This window comes from Lagenorhynchus albirostris, chromosome 5, assembly GCF_949774975.1.
Source record: "Lagenorhynchus albirostris chromosome 5, mLagAlb1.1, whole genome shotgun sequence".
In the NCBI taxonomy this organism is placed as follows: Eukaryota; Metazoa; Chordata; class Mammalia; order Artiodactyla; family Delphinidae; genus Lagenorhynchus; species Lagenorhynchus albirostris.
Genome location: NC_083099.1, coordinates 86,530,479 through 86,548,521, shown reverse-complemented (window position 1 = coordinate 86,548,521; position 18,043 = coordinate 86,530,479).

Sequence of the window (18,043 nt, the reverse complement as noted above, 5' to 3'; positions counted from 1 at the left end):
TGTGAAATTGTGATTAGTTTGTCTACTTGGCATTAACATGGATAAATATTGTGGACATAATGAGAAGCAAAACAGAAATTGTAGAAGAATACATAAATATGAGTCCATTTATATAAAATGTAAAATATGTAAAATTAAATAATATATTTTATAAGTATACATACATATGTGGAAGCTACTGTGAATTTCATGACAATGATACACCCCAAATTCAGGACAGTGGTAATCTCTGGAGGGAAGAGAAGGAGGTGAAATCTGAATAGGACACACAGAGCATTAACTGGGTTTGTCAAGTTTTATTTCTCAAGCTAGGAGATGACTGAGGTGTTTCCCTTTTACTGTTTACATCTTCTGGTTTTTTGAAACATTTCATGATTTTTAAAAATTTCCCTGAGATCAACATGGCCCCTCCAAGTGAACAAAGCAAAGGTGTGCCCATCATTGGAATGCATTGCCTTCTTTTGACCTGAGAACTTATATCTCAGATGAGACAATGAAGACAACTCACAGGATTCCATTCTGGAAGAATGTGAATCTGTCCTAAATCTGAAACCTGGACCCTCTTCAGCAACACTCAGAAACTCACTATTGTGGATTCCATGCCTTTGCCCTCAGTCCTGGGAGCTGGTGGAGAAGGGGCACTGATATTCAAAGAGGGAGATAGATTTGGATTTCAATTCTAGCCTTGCCACTTTCTAGCCTTGATTTCTTCATCTGTAAAATGGACCTAATAAGACAAACCTCCTCACTGGATTTTTCTAAGGATGGAATTAGTTACCACATGCAAAGTGTTTTTGGCATGCAAAAAAACACTCATAAATAATGTCGCCATGGTTTATATAAATCACCAGTCTAGGATTCTTTTTCTAGCTCTTAACTTTCTCCCAGCTGTCTGACATTTTCAAATTTGCCCTGTAACTGAATGTTTTCATTCAAATCACTTTCCCGAGACTCATGGTAACATGCATCCTAATTCATTGTTTGGATAGTCCACTTTCCAGTTACTTCTGAAATTTAAAAAAAAAAGAAATAAAAATGTTCTACTTATTCATGTTTCTGTCGTTTTTAAAAGTACTAGTTGAGGTCATGAGACCATTACCTCAGAGTGCTCAGACATTATTAAAACAAATTACACTGGGTCACTGTGAGGAGAGCCCTAACAGTCATTCTGACAGAGGAGGCTGGGAGGCCCCTTGCGGAGGAGTGAAAGAATGGATATTTTGTTGACTCACACATGACATTATTTAGAAATAGCTCTTTTTGCTAATATGACCAGATGTCTCCCAGCCATATATAAAAACATTCTAACCTACACTGATTTGCTTAAGAAGTGTCCACAACAAGGTAGTTAACAAGACCGAAGAGCCTTTGTCTATTTAGGGGTAAACTTTGTTCAAGGATTGCATCATCTGCTGATGAGAGCTCTTCCTTGGGAGTACTAGAACCCTAATGTTAATGGGAAAAGTACTTACTTGAGCCAGAGATTAGAGGTTTGAAATTTTACTCTACCACTTCCTGGTGATGTGGCATGAGTATACTGTTTAATTTCTATGTCTCCCTTTCTTCATTTGTAAAGCAGGCATAATAATATGTATCCCAAGGAGTTCTGATAAGATTTAAGGGAATACCATGAAAGAATTTGGAACAGAGACAGATGCACAGCAAGCATTCAACAAATGTTAGGTGAAATATTAGTTGACTCAGTAGATCAACTTGGACATGTATCTTCAAATTTCAGATCCTAATTTCAAGATGATAGGGATGATAGTGGAGTGGAAAAAGTGTTAGACTTTGAGTCAAGAAAAATAACTAAATTGTGCTATTATTTGCTATGTGGCTTTGGACAAATTTCTTAGCTTTTCTAAGTCTTATTAACGTGCAAACTGGACATAATAATATCCTCTCACTCCACTTTCCAGGATTTAGAGAGAAGGAATGTTTGTCTGTGTTTCCTCAATCTTCAGATTCTGTATTTCTTCTGTTTCTAAAAGTAACAACAACAATTGTTAAGTATGTATTTTTCTTTTCTCAAATCACTACTTCTAATGGAATGAATAGCCTTCAAAAGAACCCAGTGAAAGAATTACAGCTAGGTTCTGGAATTCTACAGTTCTCTTTGAGGGGACACTTTATATGCAAAGACAAACAGAATACTAGTCCCTCCACACAGAAGAGTAGTAACAGCCATGATTAAGATAATTATCCATCTCTGGAGAAATGCTACCACCTTCTGTGACCTTGTGCTTTCAAGTTCAATAAGATGGAATAATTCCATAATAATTTAAATCCCAGAACTACCTTTACTAAGAGTCTGAGTAATAGTTCCTGACCACTCTACAAATCAAAATTTATAGTTAATTGGCTGCATTATTGGATAAATCAAAGGATAATGCTTATGAAACCCTGAGTTCTTTAAGAGTTCAGACCCAGTGAATTGGGTGGTATTCTAGAACATGGGGTATGCATGAAAGTTTACATAATATTGCCTAGAGGACAATAACTTGAGTTAGATTTTTAGTTTGATGAATAGAAAATGCTTAAGTTAATTTGTCTTCTTCCATTGGAAAAAAATTAACTCTCTTTAATTTCTAAATAATACATGAATACATTCTTACTTGAAAAAAGTTTAAACCCTATAAGGTTTAAACCCCTTTCATTAGCACTTCCCTTCTCAAAATAGTAGTCAGTCCAAAAACTGACTACTGTTATCAGTTCATCGTATATTCCTTCAGAACTCTTTTCTCTGCATTTTCTTTAATACAAATAGTTTCATTAGTGTATATTCATACATAAATAATACAGTTTATCCTTAAATAACTTTTTACTCTACAGTGTGTATTAATCAACATGAAGATATCCACTTCATTCTTTTTAACTGTTGCATAGTACTCCACAGTATGAATGTGCTATCTTTGATTTAACCATTTACCTATTGTCTTACAAGTGAATCATTTCAAATATTTAGTTCTTTTTATCTTTTTAACATCTGTATTGGAGTATAATTGCTTTACAATGGTGTGTTAGTTTCTGCCTTATAACAAAGTGAGTCAGCTATAGATATACATATATCCCTGAATCTCCTCCCTCTTGCATCTCCCTCCCAACCTCCCTAGCCCACCCCTCTAGGTGGTCACAAAGCACCGAACTGATCTCCCTGTACTATGCAGCTGCTTCCCACTACCTATCTATCTTATATTTGGTAGTATATATAAATCCATGCCACTCTCTCACTTCATCCCAGCTTACCCGTGTCTTCAAGTCCATTCTCTACGTCTGTGTCTTTTTTCCTGTCTTGACCTACATTCTTAAGAACCACATTTTTTTTAGATTCCATATATATGTGTTAGCATATGGTATTTGTTTTTCTCTTTCTGACTTACTTCACTCTGTATGGCAGACTCTAGGTCCATCTACCTCACTACAAATAACTCAATTTCATTTCTTTTTACGGCTGAGTAATATTCCATTGTATATGTGTACCACATCTTCTATATCCATTCATCTATCTATGGACACTTAGGTTGCTTCCATGTCCTGGCTATTGTAAATAGAGCTGCAATGAACATTGTGGTACATGACTCTTTTTGAATTATGGTTTTCTCAGGGTATATGCCCAGTAGTGGGATTGCTGGGCCGTATGGTAGTTCTATTTTTAGTTTTTTAAGGAACCTCCATACTGTTGTCCATAATGGCTGTATCAGTTTACATTCCCACCAACAGTGCAAGATAGTTCCCTTTTCTCCACACCCTCTCCAGCATTTATTCTTTCTAGATTTTTTTGATGATAGCCATTCTGACTGTTGTGAGGTGATACCTCATTGTAGTTTTAATTTTCATTTCTCTAATGATTAGTGATGTTGAGCATTCTTTCATGTGTTTGTTGTCAATCTGTATATCTTCTTTGGAGAAATGTCTATTTAGGTCTTCTGCCCATTTTTGGATTGGGTTTTTTGTTTTCTTGATATTGAACTGCATGAGCTGCTTGTAAATTTTGGAGATTAATCCTTTGTCAGTTGCTTCATTTGCAAATATTTTCTCCCATTCTGAAGGTTGTCTTTTCATCTTGTTTATGGTTTCCTTTGCTGTGCAAAAGCTTCTAAGTTTCATTAGGTCCCATTTGTTTATTTTTGTTTTTATTTCCATTTCTCTAGGAGGTGGGTCAAAAAGGAGCTTGCTGTGATTTATGTCATAGAGTGTTCTGCCTGTGTTTCCCTCTAAGAGTTTTATAGTGTCTGGCCTTACATTTAGGTCTTTAATCCATTTTGAGTTTATTTTTGTGTATGGTGTTAGGGACTGTTCTAATTTCATTCTTTTACATGTAGCTGTCCAGTTTTTCCAGCACCACGTTTCAAAGAGGCTGTCTTTTCTCCATTATATATTCTTGCCTCCTTTGTCAAAGATAAGGTGACCATATGTGCGTGGGTTTATCTCTGGGCTTTCTATCCTGTTCCATTGATCTATATTTCTGTTTTTGTGCCAGTACCATACTGTCTTGATTACTGCAGCTTTGTAATATAGTCTGAAGTTCAGAAGCCTGATTCCTCCAGCTCTGTATTTCTTTCTCAAGATTGCTTTGGCTATTCGGGGTCTTTTGTGTTTCCATACAAATTGTGCAATTTTTTGTTCTAGTTCTGTGAAAAATGCCAGTGGTAGTTTGATAGGGATTGCATTGAATTGCAATTGAGTTGCTTTGAGTAGTAGAGTCATTTTCACAATGTTGATTCTTCCAATCCAAGAACATGGTATATCTCTCCATCTATTTGTATCATCTTTAATTTCTTTCATCAGTGTCTTATAATTTTCTGCATACAGGTCTTTTGTCTCCTTAGGTAGGTTTATTCCTAGATATTTTATTCTTTTTGTTGCAAAGATAAATGGGAGTGTTTTCTTCTTTTTTTTTGCAGTACACGGGCCTCTCACTGTTGTGGCCTCTCCCATTGCGGAGCACAGGCTCTGGACGTGCAGTCTCAGCAGCCATGGCTCACGGGCCCAGCTGCTCCGTGGCATGTGGGATCTTCCCGGACCGGGGCACGAACCTGTGTCCCCTGAGGCAGGCGGACTCTCAACCACTGCACCACCAGGGAAGCCCTGGGAGCATTTTCTTCATTTCACTTTCAGATTTTTCATCATTAGTGTATAGAAATGCCAGAGATTTCTGTGCATTAATTTTGTATCCTGCAACTTTACCAAATTAATTGATTAGCTCTAGTAGTTTTCTGGTATCATCTTTAGGATTCTCTATGTATAGTATCATGTCATCTGCAAACAGTGACAGCTTTACTTCTTTTCTGATGTGGATTCCTTTTATTTCCTTTTCTTCCCTGATTGCTGTGGCTAAAACTTCCAAAACTAAGTTGAATAAAAGCGGTGAGAGTGGGCAACCTTGTCTTGTTCCTGATCTTAGTGGAAATGCTTTCAGTTTTTCACCATTGAGGATGATGTTGGCTGTGGGTTTGTCATATATGGCCTTTATTATGTTGAGGAAAGTTCCCTCTATGCCTATTTTCTACAGGGATTTTATCGTAAATGGGTGTTGAATTTTGTTGAAAGCTTTCTCTGCATCTATTGAGATGATCATATGGTTTTTCTCCTTCAATTTGTTAATATGGTGTATCACATTGATAGATTTGCATATATTGAAGAATCCTTGCATTCCTGGAATAAAGCCCACTTGATCATGGTGTAGGATCCTTTTAATGTGCTGTTGGATTCTGTTTGCTAGTATTTTGTTGAGGATTTTTGCATCTATGTTCATCAGTGATATTGGCCTGTAGTTTTCTTTCTTTGTGACATCCTTGTCTGGTTTTGGTCTCAAGGTGATGGTGGCCTCGTAGAATGAGTTTGGGATTGTTCCTCCCTCTGCTATATTTTGGAAGAGTTTGAGAAGGATAGGTGTTAGCTCTACTCTAAATGTTTGATAGAATTTGCCTGTGAAGCCATCTGGTCCTGGGCTTTTGTTTGTTGGAAGATTTTTAATCACAGTTTCAATTTCAGTGCTTGTGATTAGTCTGTTCATATTTTCTATTTCTTCCTGATTCAGTCTTGGCAGGTTGTGCATTTCTAAGAATTTGTCCATTTCTTCCAGGTTGTCCATTTTATTGGCATAGATTTGCTTGTAATCTCTCATGATCTTTTGTATTTCTGCAGTGTCAGTTGTTACTTCTCCTTTTTCATTTCTAATTCTATTGATTTGAGTCTTCTCCCTTTTTTTCTTGATGAGTCTGGCTAATGGTTTATCAATTTTGTTTATCTTCTCAAAGAACCAGCTTTTAGTTTTATTGATCTTTGCTATTGTTTCCTTCATTTCTTTTTCATGTATTTCTGATCTGATTTTTATGATTTCTTTCCTTGTGCTAACTTTGGGGTTTTTTGGTTCTTCTTTCTCTAATTGCTTTAGGTGCAAGGTTAGGTTGTTTATTCGACATGCTTCCTATTTCTTAAGGTGAGCTTGTATTGCTATAAACTTCCCTCTTAGAACTGCTTTTACTGCATCCCATAGGTTTTGGGTCATCGTGTCTCCATTGTCATTTGTTTCTAGGTATTTTTTTTATTTCCTCTTTGATTTCTTCAGTGATCACTTCGTTATTAAGTAGTGTATTGTTTAGCCTCCATGTGTTTGCATTTTTTACAGCTCTTTTCCTGTAATTGATATCTAGTCTCATAGCGTTGTGGTCGGAAAAGATACTTTATACAATTTTATTTTTCTTAAATTTACCAAGGCTTGATTTGTGACCTAAGATATGATCTATCCTGGAGAATATTCCATGAGCACTTGAGAAAAATGTGTATTCTGTTGTTTTTGGATGGCGTGTCCTATAAATATCAATTAAGTCCATCTTGTTTAATGTATCATTTAAAGCTTGTGTTTCCTTATTTATTTTCATTTTGGATGATCTGTCCATTGGTGAAAGTGGGGTGTTAAAATCCCCTACTATTAATGTGTTACTGTCGATTTCCCCTTTTATGGCTGTTAGTATTTGCCTTATGTATTGAGGTGCTCCTATGTTGGGTGCATAAATATTTACAATTGTTATATCTTCTTCTTGGATTGATCCCTTGATCATTATGTACTGTCCTTCTTTGTCTTTTCTAATAGTCTTTATTTTAAAGTCTATTTTGTCTGATATAAGAATTGCTACTCCAGCTTTCTTTTGGTTTCCATTTGCGTGGAATATCTTTTTCCATTCCCTTACTTTCAGTCTGTATGTGTCTCTAGGTCTGAAGTGGGTCTCTTGTAGACAGCATATATATGGGTCTTGTTTTGGTATCCATTCAGCCAATCTGTGTCTTTTGGTGGGAGCATTTAGTCCATTTACATTTAAGGTAATTATCGATATGTATGTACCTATTCCCATTTTCTAAATTGTTTTGGGTTCGTTATTGTAGGTCTTTTCCTTCTCTTGTGTTTCCTGCCTAGAGAAGTTCCTTTAGCATTTGTTGTAAAGCTGGTTTGGTGGTGCTGAACTCTCTCAGCTTTTGCTTGTCTGTAAAGATTTTAATTTCTCCATCAAATCTGAATGAGATCCTTGCTGGGTAGAGTAATCTTGCTTGCAGGTTTTTCTCCTTCATCACTTTAAATATGTCCTGCCACTCCCTTCTGGCTTGCAGAGTCTCTGCTGAAAGATCCGCTGTTAACCTTATGGGGATTCCCTTGTGTGTTATTTGTTGTTTTTCCCTTGCTGCTTTTAATATGCTTTCTTTGTGTTTAATTTTTGACAGTTTGATTAATATTTGTCTTGGCGTATTTCTCCTTGAATTTATCCTGTATGGGACTCTCTGTGCTTCCTGGACTTGATTAACTATTTCCTTTCCCATATTAGGGAAGTTTTCAACTATAATCTCTTCAAATATTTTCTCAGTCCCTTTCTTTTTCTCTTCTTCTTCTGGAACCCCTATAACTTGAATGTTGGTGTGTTTAATGTTGTCCCAGAGGTCTCTGAGACTGTCCTCAGTTCTTTTCATTCTTTTGTCTTTATTCTGCTCTGCAGTAGTTATTTCCACTATTTTATCTTCCAGGTCACTTATCCGTTCTTCTGCCTCAGTTATTCTGCTATTGATCCCATCTAGAGTATTTTTAATTTCATTTATTGTGTTGTTCATTGTTATTTGTTTCATCTTTAGTTCTTCTAGGTCCTTGTTAAATGTTTCTTGCATTTTGTCTATTCTATTTCCAAGATTTTGGATCATCTTTACTATCATTATTGTGAATTCTTTCTCAGGCAGACTGCCTATTTCCTCTTCATTTGTTAGATCTGGTAGGTTTTTATCTTGCTCCTTCATCTGTGGTGTGTTTTTCTGTCTTCTCATTTTGCTTATCTTACTGGTTTGGAGTCTCCTTTTTGCAGGCTGCAGGTTCGTAGTTCCCGTTGTTTTTGTTGTCTGTCCCCAGTGGCTAAGGTTGGTTCAGTGGGTTGTGTAGGCTTCCTGGTGGAGGGGACTAGTGCCTGTGTTCTGGTGGATGAGGCTGAATCTTGTCTTTCTGGTGGGCAGGTCGACGTCTGGTGGTGTGTTTTGGGGTGTCTGTGGACTTATTATGATTTTCGGCAGGCTCTCTGCTAATGGGTGGGGTTGTGTTCCTGTTTTGCTAGTTGTTTGGCATAGGGTGTCCAGCACTGTAGCTTGCTTGTCATTGAGTGAAGCGGGGTGCTGGCGTTGAGATGGAGATCTCTGGGAGATTTTCGCTGTTTGATATTATGTGGAACTGGGAGGTCTCTTGTGGACCAGTGTCCTGAAGTTGGCTCTCCCACCTCAGAGGCACAGCACTGACTCCTGGCTGGAGCACCAAGAGCCTTTCATCCACACGGCTCCTCAATTTGGGATGATCCATTGTCTATTCATGTATTCCACAGATGCAGAGTACATCAAGTTGACTGTGGAGCTTTAATCCGCTGCCTCTGAGGCTGCTGGGAGAGATTTCCCTTTCTCTTCTTTCTTCTCACAGCTCCCAGGGTCTTAACTTTGGATTTGGCTCCGCCTCTGCATGTAGGTGGCCGGAGGGCGTCTGTTTTTCGCTCAGACAGGACGGGGTTAAAGGAGCCGCTGATTCAGGGGCTCAGGCTCACTCAGGCCGGGGTACGGAGGGGCACGGAGTGCGGGGCGAGCCTGCGGCGGCAGAGGCCGGCGTGACGTTGCATCAGCCTGAGTCGCGCTGTGCTTTCTCCCAGGGGAGTTGTCCCTGGATCCCAGGACCTTGGCAGTGGTGGGCTGCACAGGCTCCCCGGAAGGGAGGTGTGGATAGTGACCTGTGCTCGCACACAGGCTTCTTGGTGGCGGCAGCAGCAGCCTTAGCGTCTTCTGCTCGTCTCTGGGGTCTGCGCTTTTAGCCGCGGCTCGCGCCCATCTCTGGAGCTCCTTTAAGCAGCGCTCTTAATCCCCTCTCCTTGCGCACCAGGAAACAAAGCGGGAAGAAAAAGTCTCTTGCCTCTTCGGCAGGTCCAGACTTTTCTCCGGACTCCCTCCCGGCTAGCCATGGTGCACTAACCCCCTCTAGGCTATGCTCATGCCGCCAACCCCAGTCCTCTCCCTGCGCTCCGACCAAATCCCGAGCCTCAGCTCGCAGCCCCGCCCGCCCCGGCGGGTTAGCAGACAGCAGACACCCCGGCGGGCTGGTGAGTGCCGGTCGGCACTGATCCTCTGTGCGGGAATCTCCCCGCTTTGCCCTCCGCACTCCTGTTGCTGCGCTCTCCTCCGCGGCCCCGAAGCTGCCTGCAAGGGGTGGAGACTAGGAATAGTGTGTGGACAACTTTCCTCCTTCACAGCTCCCTCCCACTGGTGCAGGTCCCGTCCCTATTCTTTTGTCTCTGTTTTTTCTTTTTTTCTTTTGCCCTACCCAGGTACGTGGGGAGTTTCTTGCCTTTTGGGAGGTCTGAGGTCTTCTGCCAGCGTTCAGTAGGTGTTCTGTAGGGGTTGTTCCACGTGTAGATGTATTTCTGGTGTATCTGTGGGGAGGAAGGTGATCTCAGCGTCTTACTCTCGCCATCTTCCCCTTGTCTCCGAACACTAGTGATTTATAAAGGAAACATTCTTTTTGTTCAGTAGCTTTATAATTATAGGTTTATTAACTTACTAAAATTATTTCAAACCTTTCATGTACTTCAAAAAAAAGAGGCATCAAAAGTGAAAAACAAAACTAATTTTAAAGCCATACTGGTTAAAGCAAGGACTCTTAGAAAATTAAATTTTATTTACACACAACTTAAAGTACTTGAATTGAAACCAGCTATAAAAGTATTAGACAGTCATAAATATCAGATTTTTATACTGTTTCCCAAATAATTAAAAAGGCATATCCATGACAGAACTTGGATTCTTTGTTTCATCTTTATCCTCATATGCCTTTGATTAATACTTGAGTTAAAAATTCTCATAAATTCTCATATTTTTAGGCTGGTAAACAGATATGTAGGGAGGCCAGAGAAATCACAGAAAATTAATAAGAATGCAGAATCATAGCTTCCTGTATGTTAGAGTTCACCTGCTTCACCCCAGCCTTATTGGGCTCACCCTTAGTAACATGTCAGTTCCAAACTCACCCCCTCTCCATGGCCTTAGCAAACCCCTATAAGTCTTACCCTGCCTTTTGGCAAGAAAGTGGATTGGATTGTCTTACTCTTTATTTTTTAAATCTTTCAGAAATTCTTATTTTTAACTACTCGGAGTACATGGATACATTGTGGGTACAAAATCCAAACATTACAGATAAGCTAAGGCGTCCCTTCACTGCTACCCACAGTCCTCTATGCATGCTTGTAATCTTCCAGACATTTTTCTCTGTATCTACTGGAATATGTAGATACAGCTGTAAAACTCAGCCTCTACCCTGGGTTGCAAAGAAAAATCACTTATATTTAGAGTACTCATTCATACTCATTCTAATAGCATGAAAAAAGTTACTTCAGTCCATCAGCCCCTTCTGTCCTCTATTTCACCATGGCTGAATTTAAATTTGGTGTTAGTTAGAGAAACATCTGGTCCTCTAAGTCATCTGTCCCATAGGCATTTGTGGAGAAAACCCTTGTTCCTACTCGTCCAGCTCTTTAGAATGAAGACTGCCTTTGCCACATCAATATTGGTGTAGTAAGAATCAGTTTACCTGTAGTGCCTGTAGAGCGAGAGAATTCCTGCAATGACTTCCAAGGTCTCTTCTGCCTGAACTCCTTCAGGTCTTTCACCTCCTGGGCTCGCCTGGGGGAGAGTTTCCCCCCTTCAAAGGAATCTATACTCTCATCACTTGCCTCATTTACCCTTCTCCTCAGCTCAAGGTGGGGTGTTGGGTTTTTTTTGTTTTGTTTTTTAGGTTGTGGAGTAAGGTGGGAGGAGAAGACTCAGAATTCTCTCTGTTCCCCTAAGAGAATTTACACTTTTGAAAACCAGCCTTAGAAAGAAACATGTATGTGACATTTCTACCTTCTGCCTAAATATATCTTTCTTCTGAGATAATGAGCCTGGGATGGCCAAGCTTGCCATAGGAAGGGATGCGGACAGAGCGGGGTTATTAGAAGGATATTGCAAAAAAGAAAAAAAATAATTTTGTACTTACTGTACATAAATTATATCATCCTATATGTATTATTCTATAACTTGCTTTTCCTTAATCAATATGCCTTGAAGTTATTTCCATGTTGCTATACATAGCCCTATGTTATTCTTTCAATGATCATTTATTGAGACTCTGTTGTGTGCCGGAGTCTACATATGTGGCACTGGAAAAACAAAGTATCTATTCTCATTGGTCTTACATGTTGGGGGAAAGATAACAGTCAACTGTACATGTGCATAAGTAATATAATATGAAGTGACTGGAATTAAGAAAAAGAAAATGGGATAAAAGGATAGAGACAGGGGTGGTTTTTTAGATAGAGGGGACCTCTCTGCAGAGGCAACTTCATTCTTTTCAGCTTCTATATAGCATTACATTCCCCTAAAGAAGGATAGTGAGGTTTGTTTCCCATTTTTGTTATTACAAACCATGTTGTAATATTTACTTCCTTGTGCACATGAACAATAGTCTTTGAATAGATACTAAAAACTAGAATCACTGGGTCATGCTTGCAAACTCTCTCTGAAATGGCTATATGATTTATACTCCCATCACAAACTGCTTGTTCCCTGTAACTCTCTTAGTTGAGTCTATCAAAATTGTTAATTTCACCAATCTGATATGTGAAAAAAAAAATGGTATCTTGGATGTTTTAGTAATTGGCACTTTGCTGATTCTTACTTAGGTTGAATATCTTTTCATATGTGTATCAGACATTTATATTTCCCGTCTTATAAAATGGCTTTTTGTATCCTATGTCCATATATCTGTAGGATTTTTGTCTTTTTCTTTTGATTTTTTGGCGCGAATGTGTTCAGGATAGTAATATTTTATCTTATATATGTAGCAAATATTTTCTCCCATTATTTGTCTTTATCTTCATCATATAAAGCTTCTTTTATTCATGTACTCAAATATATCTATATATCCCTATAATAATCATACCTCTTTTATTATTTTGAGTTTGTAAATTCAAATTCAGCATTCATTTATTGAGTATTCAGTGTGTGTAACTCACTGTGCTAGGCAGTTTAAATAGAGACTTGACATCTGCCTTCATGGGTCTCACAATTTAGTGTTGGAGACACATGTGCACAAATGCCTATAAAGCCAGTCTGCAAAGTCCTATAAAAAGAATTAATTTGGTGGAGCAATGCCTAGCTCAGAACAAGGCACCTGGAAAGGTTTCACAGATGCAGTAGCATTGAAAGGCAGGAGTGAGCACAAAGGAGAAAGGCACAAGCCAGGCAGAAAATGCAGCTAGGAAGTGCTGGGGAGAAATTTCTGGGAAAGCTGGATAGTGGGTATGTGGGTAGGAATAAGAGAAGTAAACATAGTGGAAGACCAGATTGAAAAGGTAAGGTGGAACTATCCTAATCTTTACCCATAAATAGGAAATATAGTAATAAATTCCACATCTTCTAGTTTCCTTGAAAAGTATCCATTAAATAAAAGAAGACTGTCGACTATGAGAATTGAAGTAAAGATTTGTAGTGATTGGATGAGCATAGATAGCCTCGCCCTCTGGCTTGATGACAGCCTGCAGATGGATTGTTCTGTGAACCTTCAGCATGTGTGTGTGCACTGCCAGTGTATCTGCTGGTTTTCGCTGGCCTGAGCCCTTGCCTGACAACAGCTGCAGTTTGCAAGTCTTAAGTCTGTTTTACCATCCTGCAGAGGTAAGAGTTGGATAGTTTATGCATTATGACCTCACAGCCCTCTGGGGAAGCTGCCAAAGAAAGCATGTTTTGGATAGAAATCTGAAAAAAAAAGGAAAAATTTTAAAAAACCAAAAAATTTAAATGCCCAAGATGAATTTGGCATAGGGATAAGTTTTCATATTCAGCTCCTCTCTAGGCTCTTCCATTTAATCATCCTCCAGGATGCAGGGGCTGCCACGGGGAACCATGGATAGAGATTAGACCCCCTTGGACCGCATCAGCAAACACCCTCCTCTGATAGGCAGTTGGAAAGTAATGGGATTTGGGTTTTTGTTGTAAGGGAATGGTGGAAAATGTTACAAACAGCTGACCTCCTTCGCCCCCACTGAAATGACTGCCTTCCTCTGCACATTTTATGTTGCTTTGGGGAGAATGACAAAAGACAGATGCTTCTTGTTGGAATGCTAGTTGTTTAATCATTCTTTCTAGTCCCAAGACATTTACTGTAGTTTCTTGGAGCTGACATCTTGGGCAGTTCCTTGGTTTTCAATATCTTGTAAATGTGTTGTGTTGTGATTTTCCATCACATGGAATATGAAAAAGTCTGTGGGTGAGTTTTTTCTAAAATGTGTTATGTAGCAGATGGTGTCCTCGGGTCAAAAGCCTTAAACTGGAAGTGCATGAACTGTAAACAAACTGTAAGCTCTTGTATTCAGACACAAAATACACAACCTGGTCCATCTCCTGTCTCCCACAGTGCATTATTCAGGTCTACAGAGATGCTCCCGTCCTTTCCAAGGGTCAGCAGCAACATATAAAATTGGTCTTTCCGGTAGCATGACCTGCCCACACAGCACCAACAAAGGAGGAGACTGCTTCCTTCCCAGGTTCTGTGGCCCCCTTAGAACCCCAGGAAGCTTCAAAGTAGACACAATGCCCTTCAGAAACAAAGTAAAACTCTTGTGTTAGCCACAAACCACCTGTTCAATAGGTCTCTTGCTCCTGTTTTCATAAAGGTAACATAGAAGAGAAGCTGAAAAGATGCACATTTTCATCATCTTAAGGAAGAAGGTAAATGATTAATCTCATAATCATATACAACTTTTTCCAGGAGGATCACATTCTTAACAACAAGCAAGTCATAATAGCAATTTGGAAAATGATTCATTTCTCCTCCCCTAAAAATCTTAATATTTGTTTTAGTGTATCTTGTTTAAATTTAATTTTTTCTGATTTTGAGCCTGTGTATTTTTTTCACTCTTTTGTTAAATTTGCGATTTCTCTTGGTTAGTCCCATGGCCTCCTTCTACCTGTACAGAGGTGATCATTTCTTTCCTCTCTGGTGATTACCATACCTTTGAGGAGCTCTCCTCCATATGTGGGAAGCTTAGTGTAGAGAGGACATGATTGGAAATGGGAATCTATGTCTGAGGTGTCCCTGTGTGGGGGTCTCTATGTCTCAGGTAGAAGAAAAGTTTCAGGGAAGTCTACTTCATTCAATTTTTTCTACATACCAATGTGTGCATAAGGACCATTTGAAAGCAGGTAAAATGAATAATAAGACTTTGTGTTTCTATAGCACCTTTCCCAAGGACATATATAAACATAGGAGGATTATGCTCAAAACCCTCTCTTCAACTGTGTTAAGAGCAAGAATTATTTTCAGAGATTGGTTCAAGATGGCGGAGTACAAGTACATGTGCTCACTCCCTCTTACAAGAGCACCGGAATTGCAACTAGCTGCTGAACAGTCATCGACAATCAGACACTGGAACTCACCAGAAAAAATACCCCACATCCAAAGACAAAGGAGAAGCCACAATGAGACGGTAGGAGGGGCGCATTCACAATGAAATCAAATCCCATAACTGCTGGGTGGGTGACTCACAAATTGAAGAACACACCACAGAAGTCCACTGACTGGAGTGAAGGTTCTGAGCCCCACGTCAGGCTTCCCAACCTGGGAGTCCAGCAAAGGCAGCAGGAATTCCCTAGAGAATCAGACTTTGAAGGCTAGCAGGGTTTGATTGCAGGACTTCGACAGGACTGGGGAAGATAGATACTCCACTCTTAGAGGGCACACACAGAGTAGTGTGGTCATCAGGATCCATGGGAAGGAGCAGTGACCCCATAGGAGACTGAACCAGACCTGCCTGCTAGTGCTGGAGGGTCTCCTACAGACGTGGGGGGTGGATGTGGCTCACCGTGGGAGCGAGGACACTTGTCTGGCAGCAGAAGTTCTGGGAAGTACTCCTTGGTGACAGCCCTCCCAGAGTCTGCCATTAGCCCCACCAAAGAGCTGGGTAGGTTCCAGTGCTGGGTCACCTCAGGCCAAACAACCAACAGGAAGGAACCCAGCCTCACCCATCAGCAGACAAGCAGAATAAAGTTTTACTGAGCTCTGCCCACCAGAGCAATACCCAGCTCTACCCACCACCAGTCCCTCCTATCAGAAAGCTTACACAAGCCTCTTAGATAGCCTCATCTACCAGAGAGCAGACAGCAGAAGCAAGAAGAACTACAATCCTGCAGCCTGTGGAACAAAAACCACATTCACAGAAAGATAGACAAGATGAAAAGGCAGAGGGTTATGTAAGAGATGAAGGAACAAGATAAAACCCCAGAAAAACAACTAAATGAAGTGGAGATAGGCAACCTTCCAGAAAAAGAAATCAGAATAATGATAGTGAAGATGATCCAGGACCTTGAAAAAAGAATGGAGGCAAAGATTGAAAAGATGTAAGAAATGTTTAACAAAGACCTAGAAAATTAAATAACAAACACCTAGAAGAATTAAAGAACAAACAAATGCAGATGAACAATACAATAACTGAAATGAAAACTACACTAGAAGGAATCAATAGCAGAATAATTGAGGCAGAAGAACAGATAAGTGACCTGGAAGACAGAATGGTGGAATTCACTGCTGCAGAACAGAATAAAGAAAAAAAAAAATGAAAAGAAATGAAGACAGCCTAAGAAACTTCTGGGACAACATTAAATGCACCAACATTTGTATTATAGGGGTCTCAGAAGGAGAAGAGAGAGTGAAAGTACTTGAGGAAATATTTGAAAAGACTATAGTTGAAGACTTCCCTAACATGGGAGAGGAAATAGCCTCCCAAGTCCAGGAAGTGCAGAGAGTCCCAGGCAGGATAAACCCAAGGAGAAACATGCCAAGACACATAGTAATCAAACTGACAAAGATTAAAGACAAAGAAAAATTATTAAAAGCAACAAGAGAAAAACAACTTGTTTTTCTCCCATAAGGTTAACAGCTGATTCCTCAGCAGAAACTCTACAAGCCAGAAGGGAGTGACATGGTATATTTAAAGTGATGAAAGGGAACTTACAACCAAAATTACTCTACCCAGCAGAGATCTCATTCAGATTCGTTGGAGAAGTCAAAAGCTTTACAGACAAGCAAAAGCTAAGAGAATTCAGCACCACCCTACCAGCTCTACAACAAATGCTAAAGGAACTTCTCTAAGTGGGAAACACAAGAGAAGAAAAGGACCTACAATAAACTAACCCAAAACAATTAGGAAAATGGTAATGGTATCAATAATCGAACCCAACATAGGAGTACCTCAATACATAAGGCAACTGCTAACAGATATAAAAGAGGAAATCGACAGTAACACAAAAATAGTGGGGGACTCTAACACCTCACTTACACCAATGGACAGACCATCCAGACAGAGAATTAATAAGGAAACACAAGCTTTAAATGACACAATAGACCAGATAGATTTAATTGATATTTATAGGGCATTCCATCCAAAAACAACAGATTACACTTTCTTCTCAAGTGCACACAGAACATTCTCCAGGATAGATCACATCTTAGGTCACAGATCAAGCCTCAGTAAATTTAAGAAAATTGAAATCATATCAAGCATCTTTTCCAACCACAATGCTATGAGATTAGAAATCAGTTACAAGATAAAAAACATAAAAAACACAAACACATGGACGCTAAACAATACATTACTAAACAACCAAGAGATCACTGAAGAAATCAAAGAGTAAATAAAAAAAAATACCTAGAGACAAAGACAACAAAAACACGATGATCCAAAACGTATGGGATGCAGCAAAAAACATTCTAAGAAACAAGAAAAATCTCAAACAATCTAACCTTACACCTAAAGGAACTAGAGAACGAAGAACAGACAAGACCCAAAGTTACTAGAAGGAAAGAAATCATAAAAATCCAGCAGAAATAAATGAAATAGAAACAAAGAAAACAATAGCAAAGATCAATACAACTAGAAGCTGGTTCTTTGAGAAGATAAACAAAATTGGGAAACCTTTAGCCAGACTCATCAAGAAAAAGAGGGAGAGGACTCAAATCAATAAAATTAGAAATGAAAAAGGAGGAGTTACAACACCACAGAAATACAAAGCATCCTAAGAGACTACTACAAGCAAGTCTATGCCAATAAAATGGATCACCTGGAAGAAATGGACAAATTACTAGAAAGGTATAACCTTCCAAGACTGAACCAGGAAGAAAGAGAAAATATGAACAGACCAATCATAAGTAATGAAATTGAAATTGTGATTAAAAATCTTCCAACAAACAAAAAACCAGGACCACATGGCTTCACAGGTGAATTCTAACAAACATGCAGAGAAGAGCTAACACCAATCCTTCACAAACTCTTCCAAAAAATTGCAGAGGAAGGAACACTCCCAAACTCATTCTACAAGGCCACCATCACCCTGATACGAAAAGCGGACAAAGATACTACAAAAAAAGAAAATTATAGACCAATATCACTGATGAATGTAGATGCAAAAATCCTCAACAAAGTACTAGCAAACAGAATCCAACAGC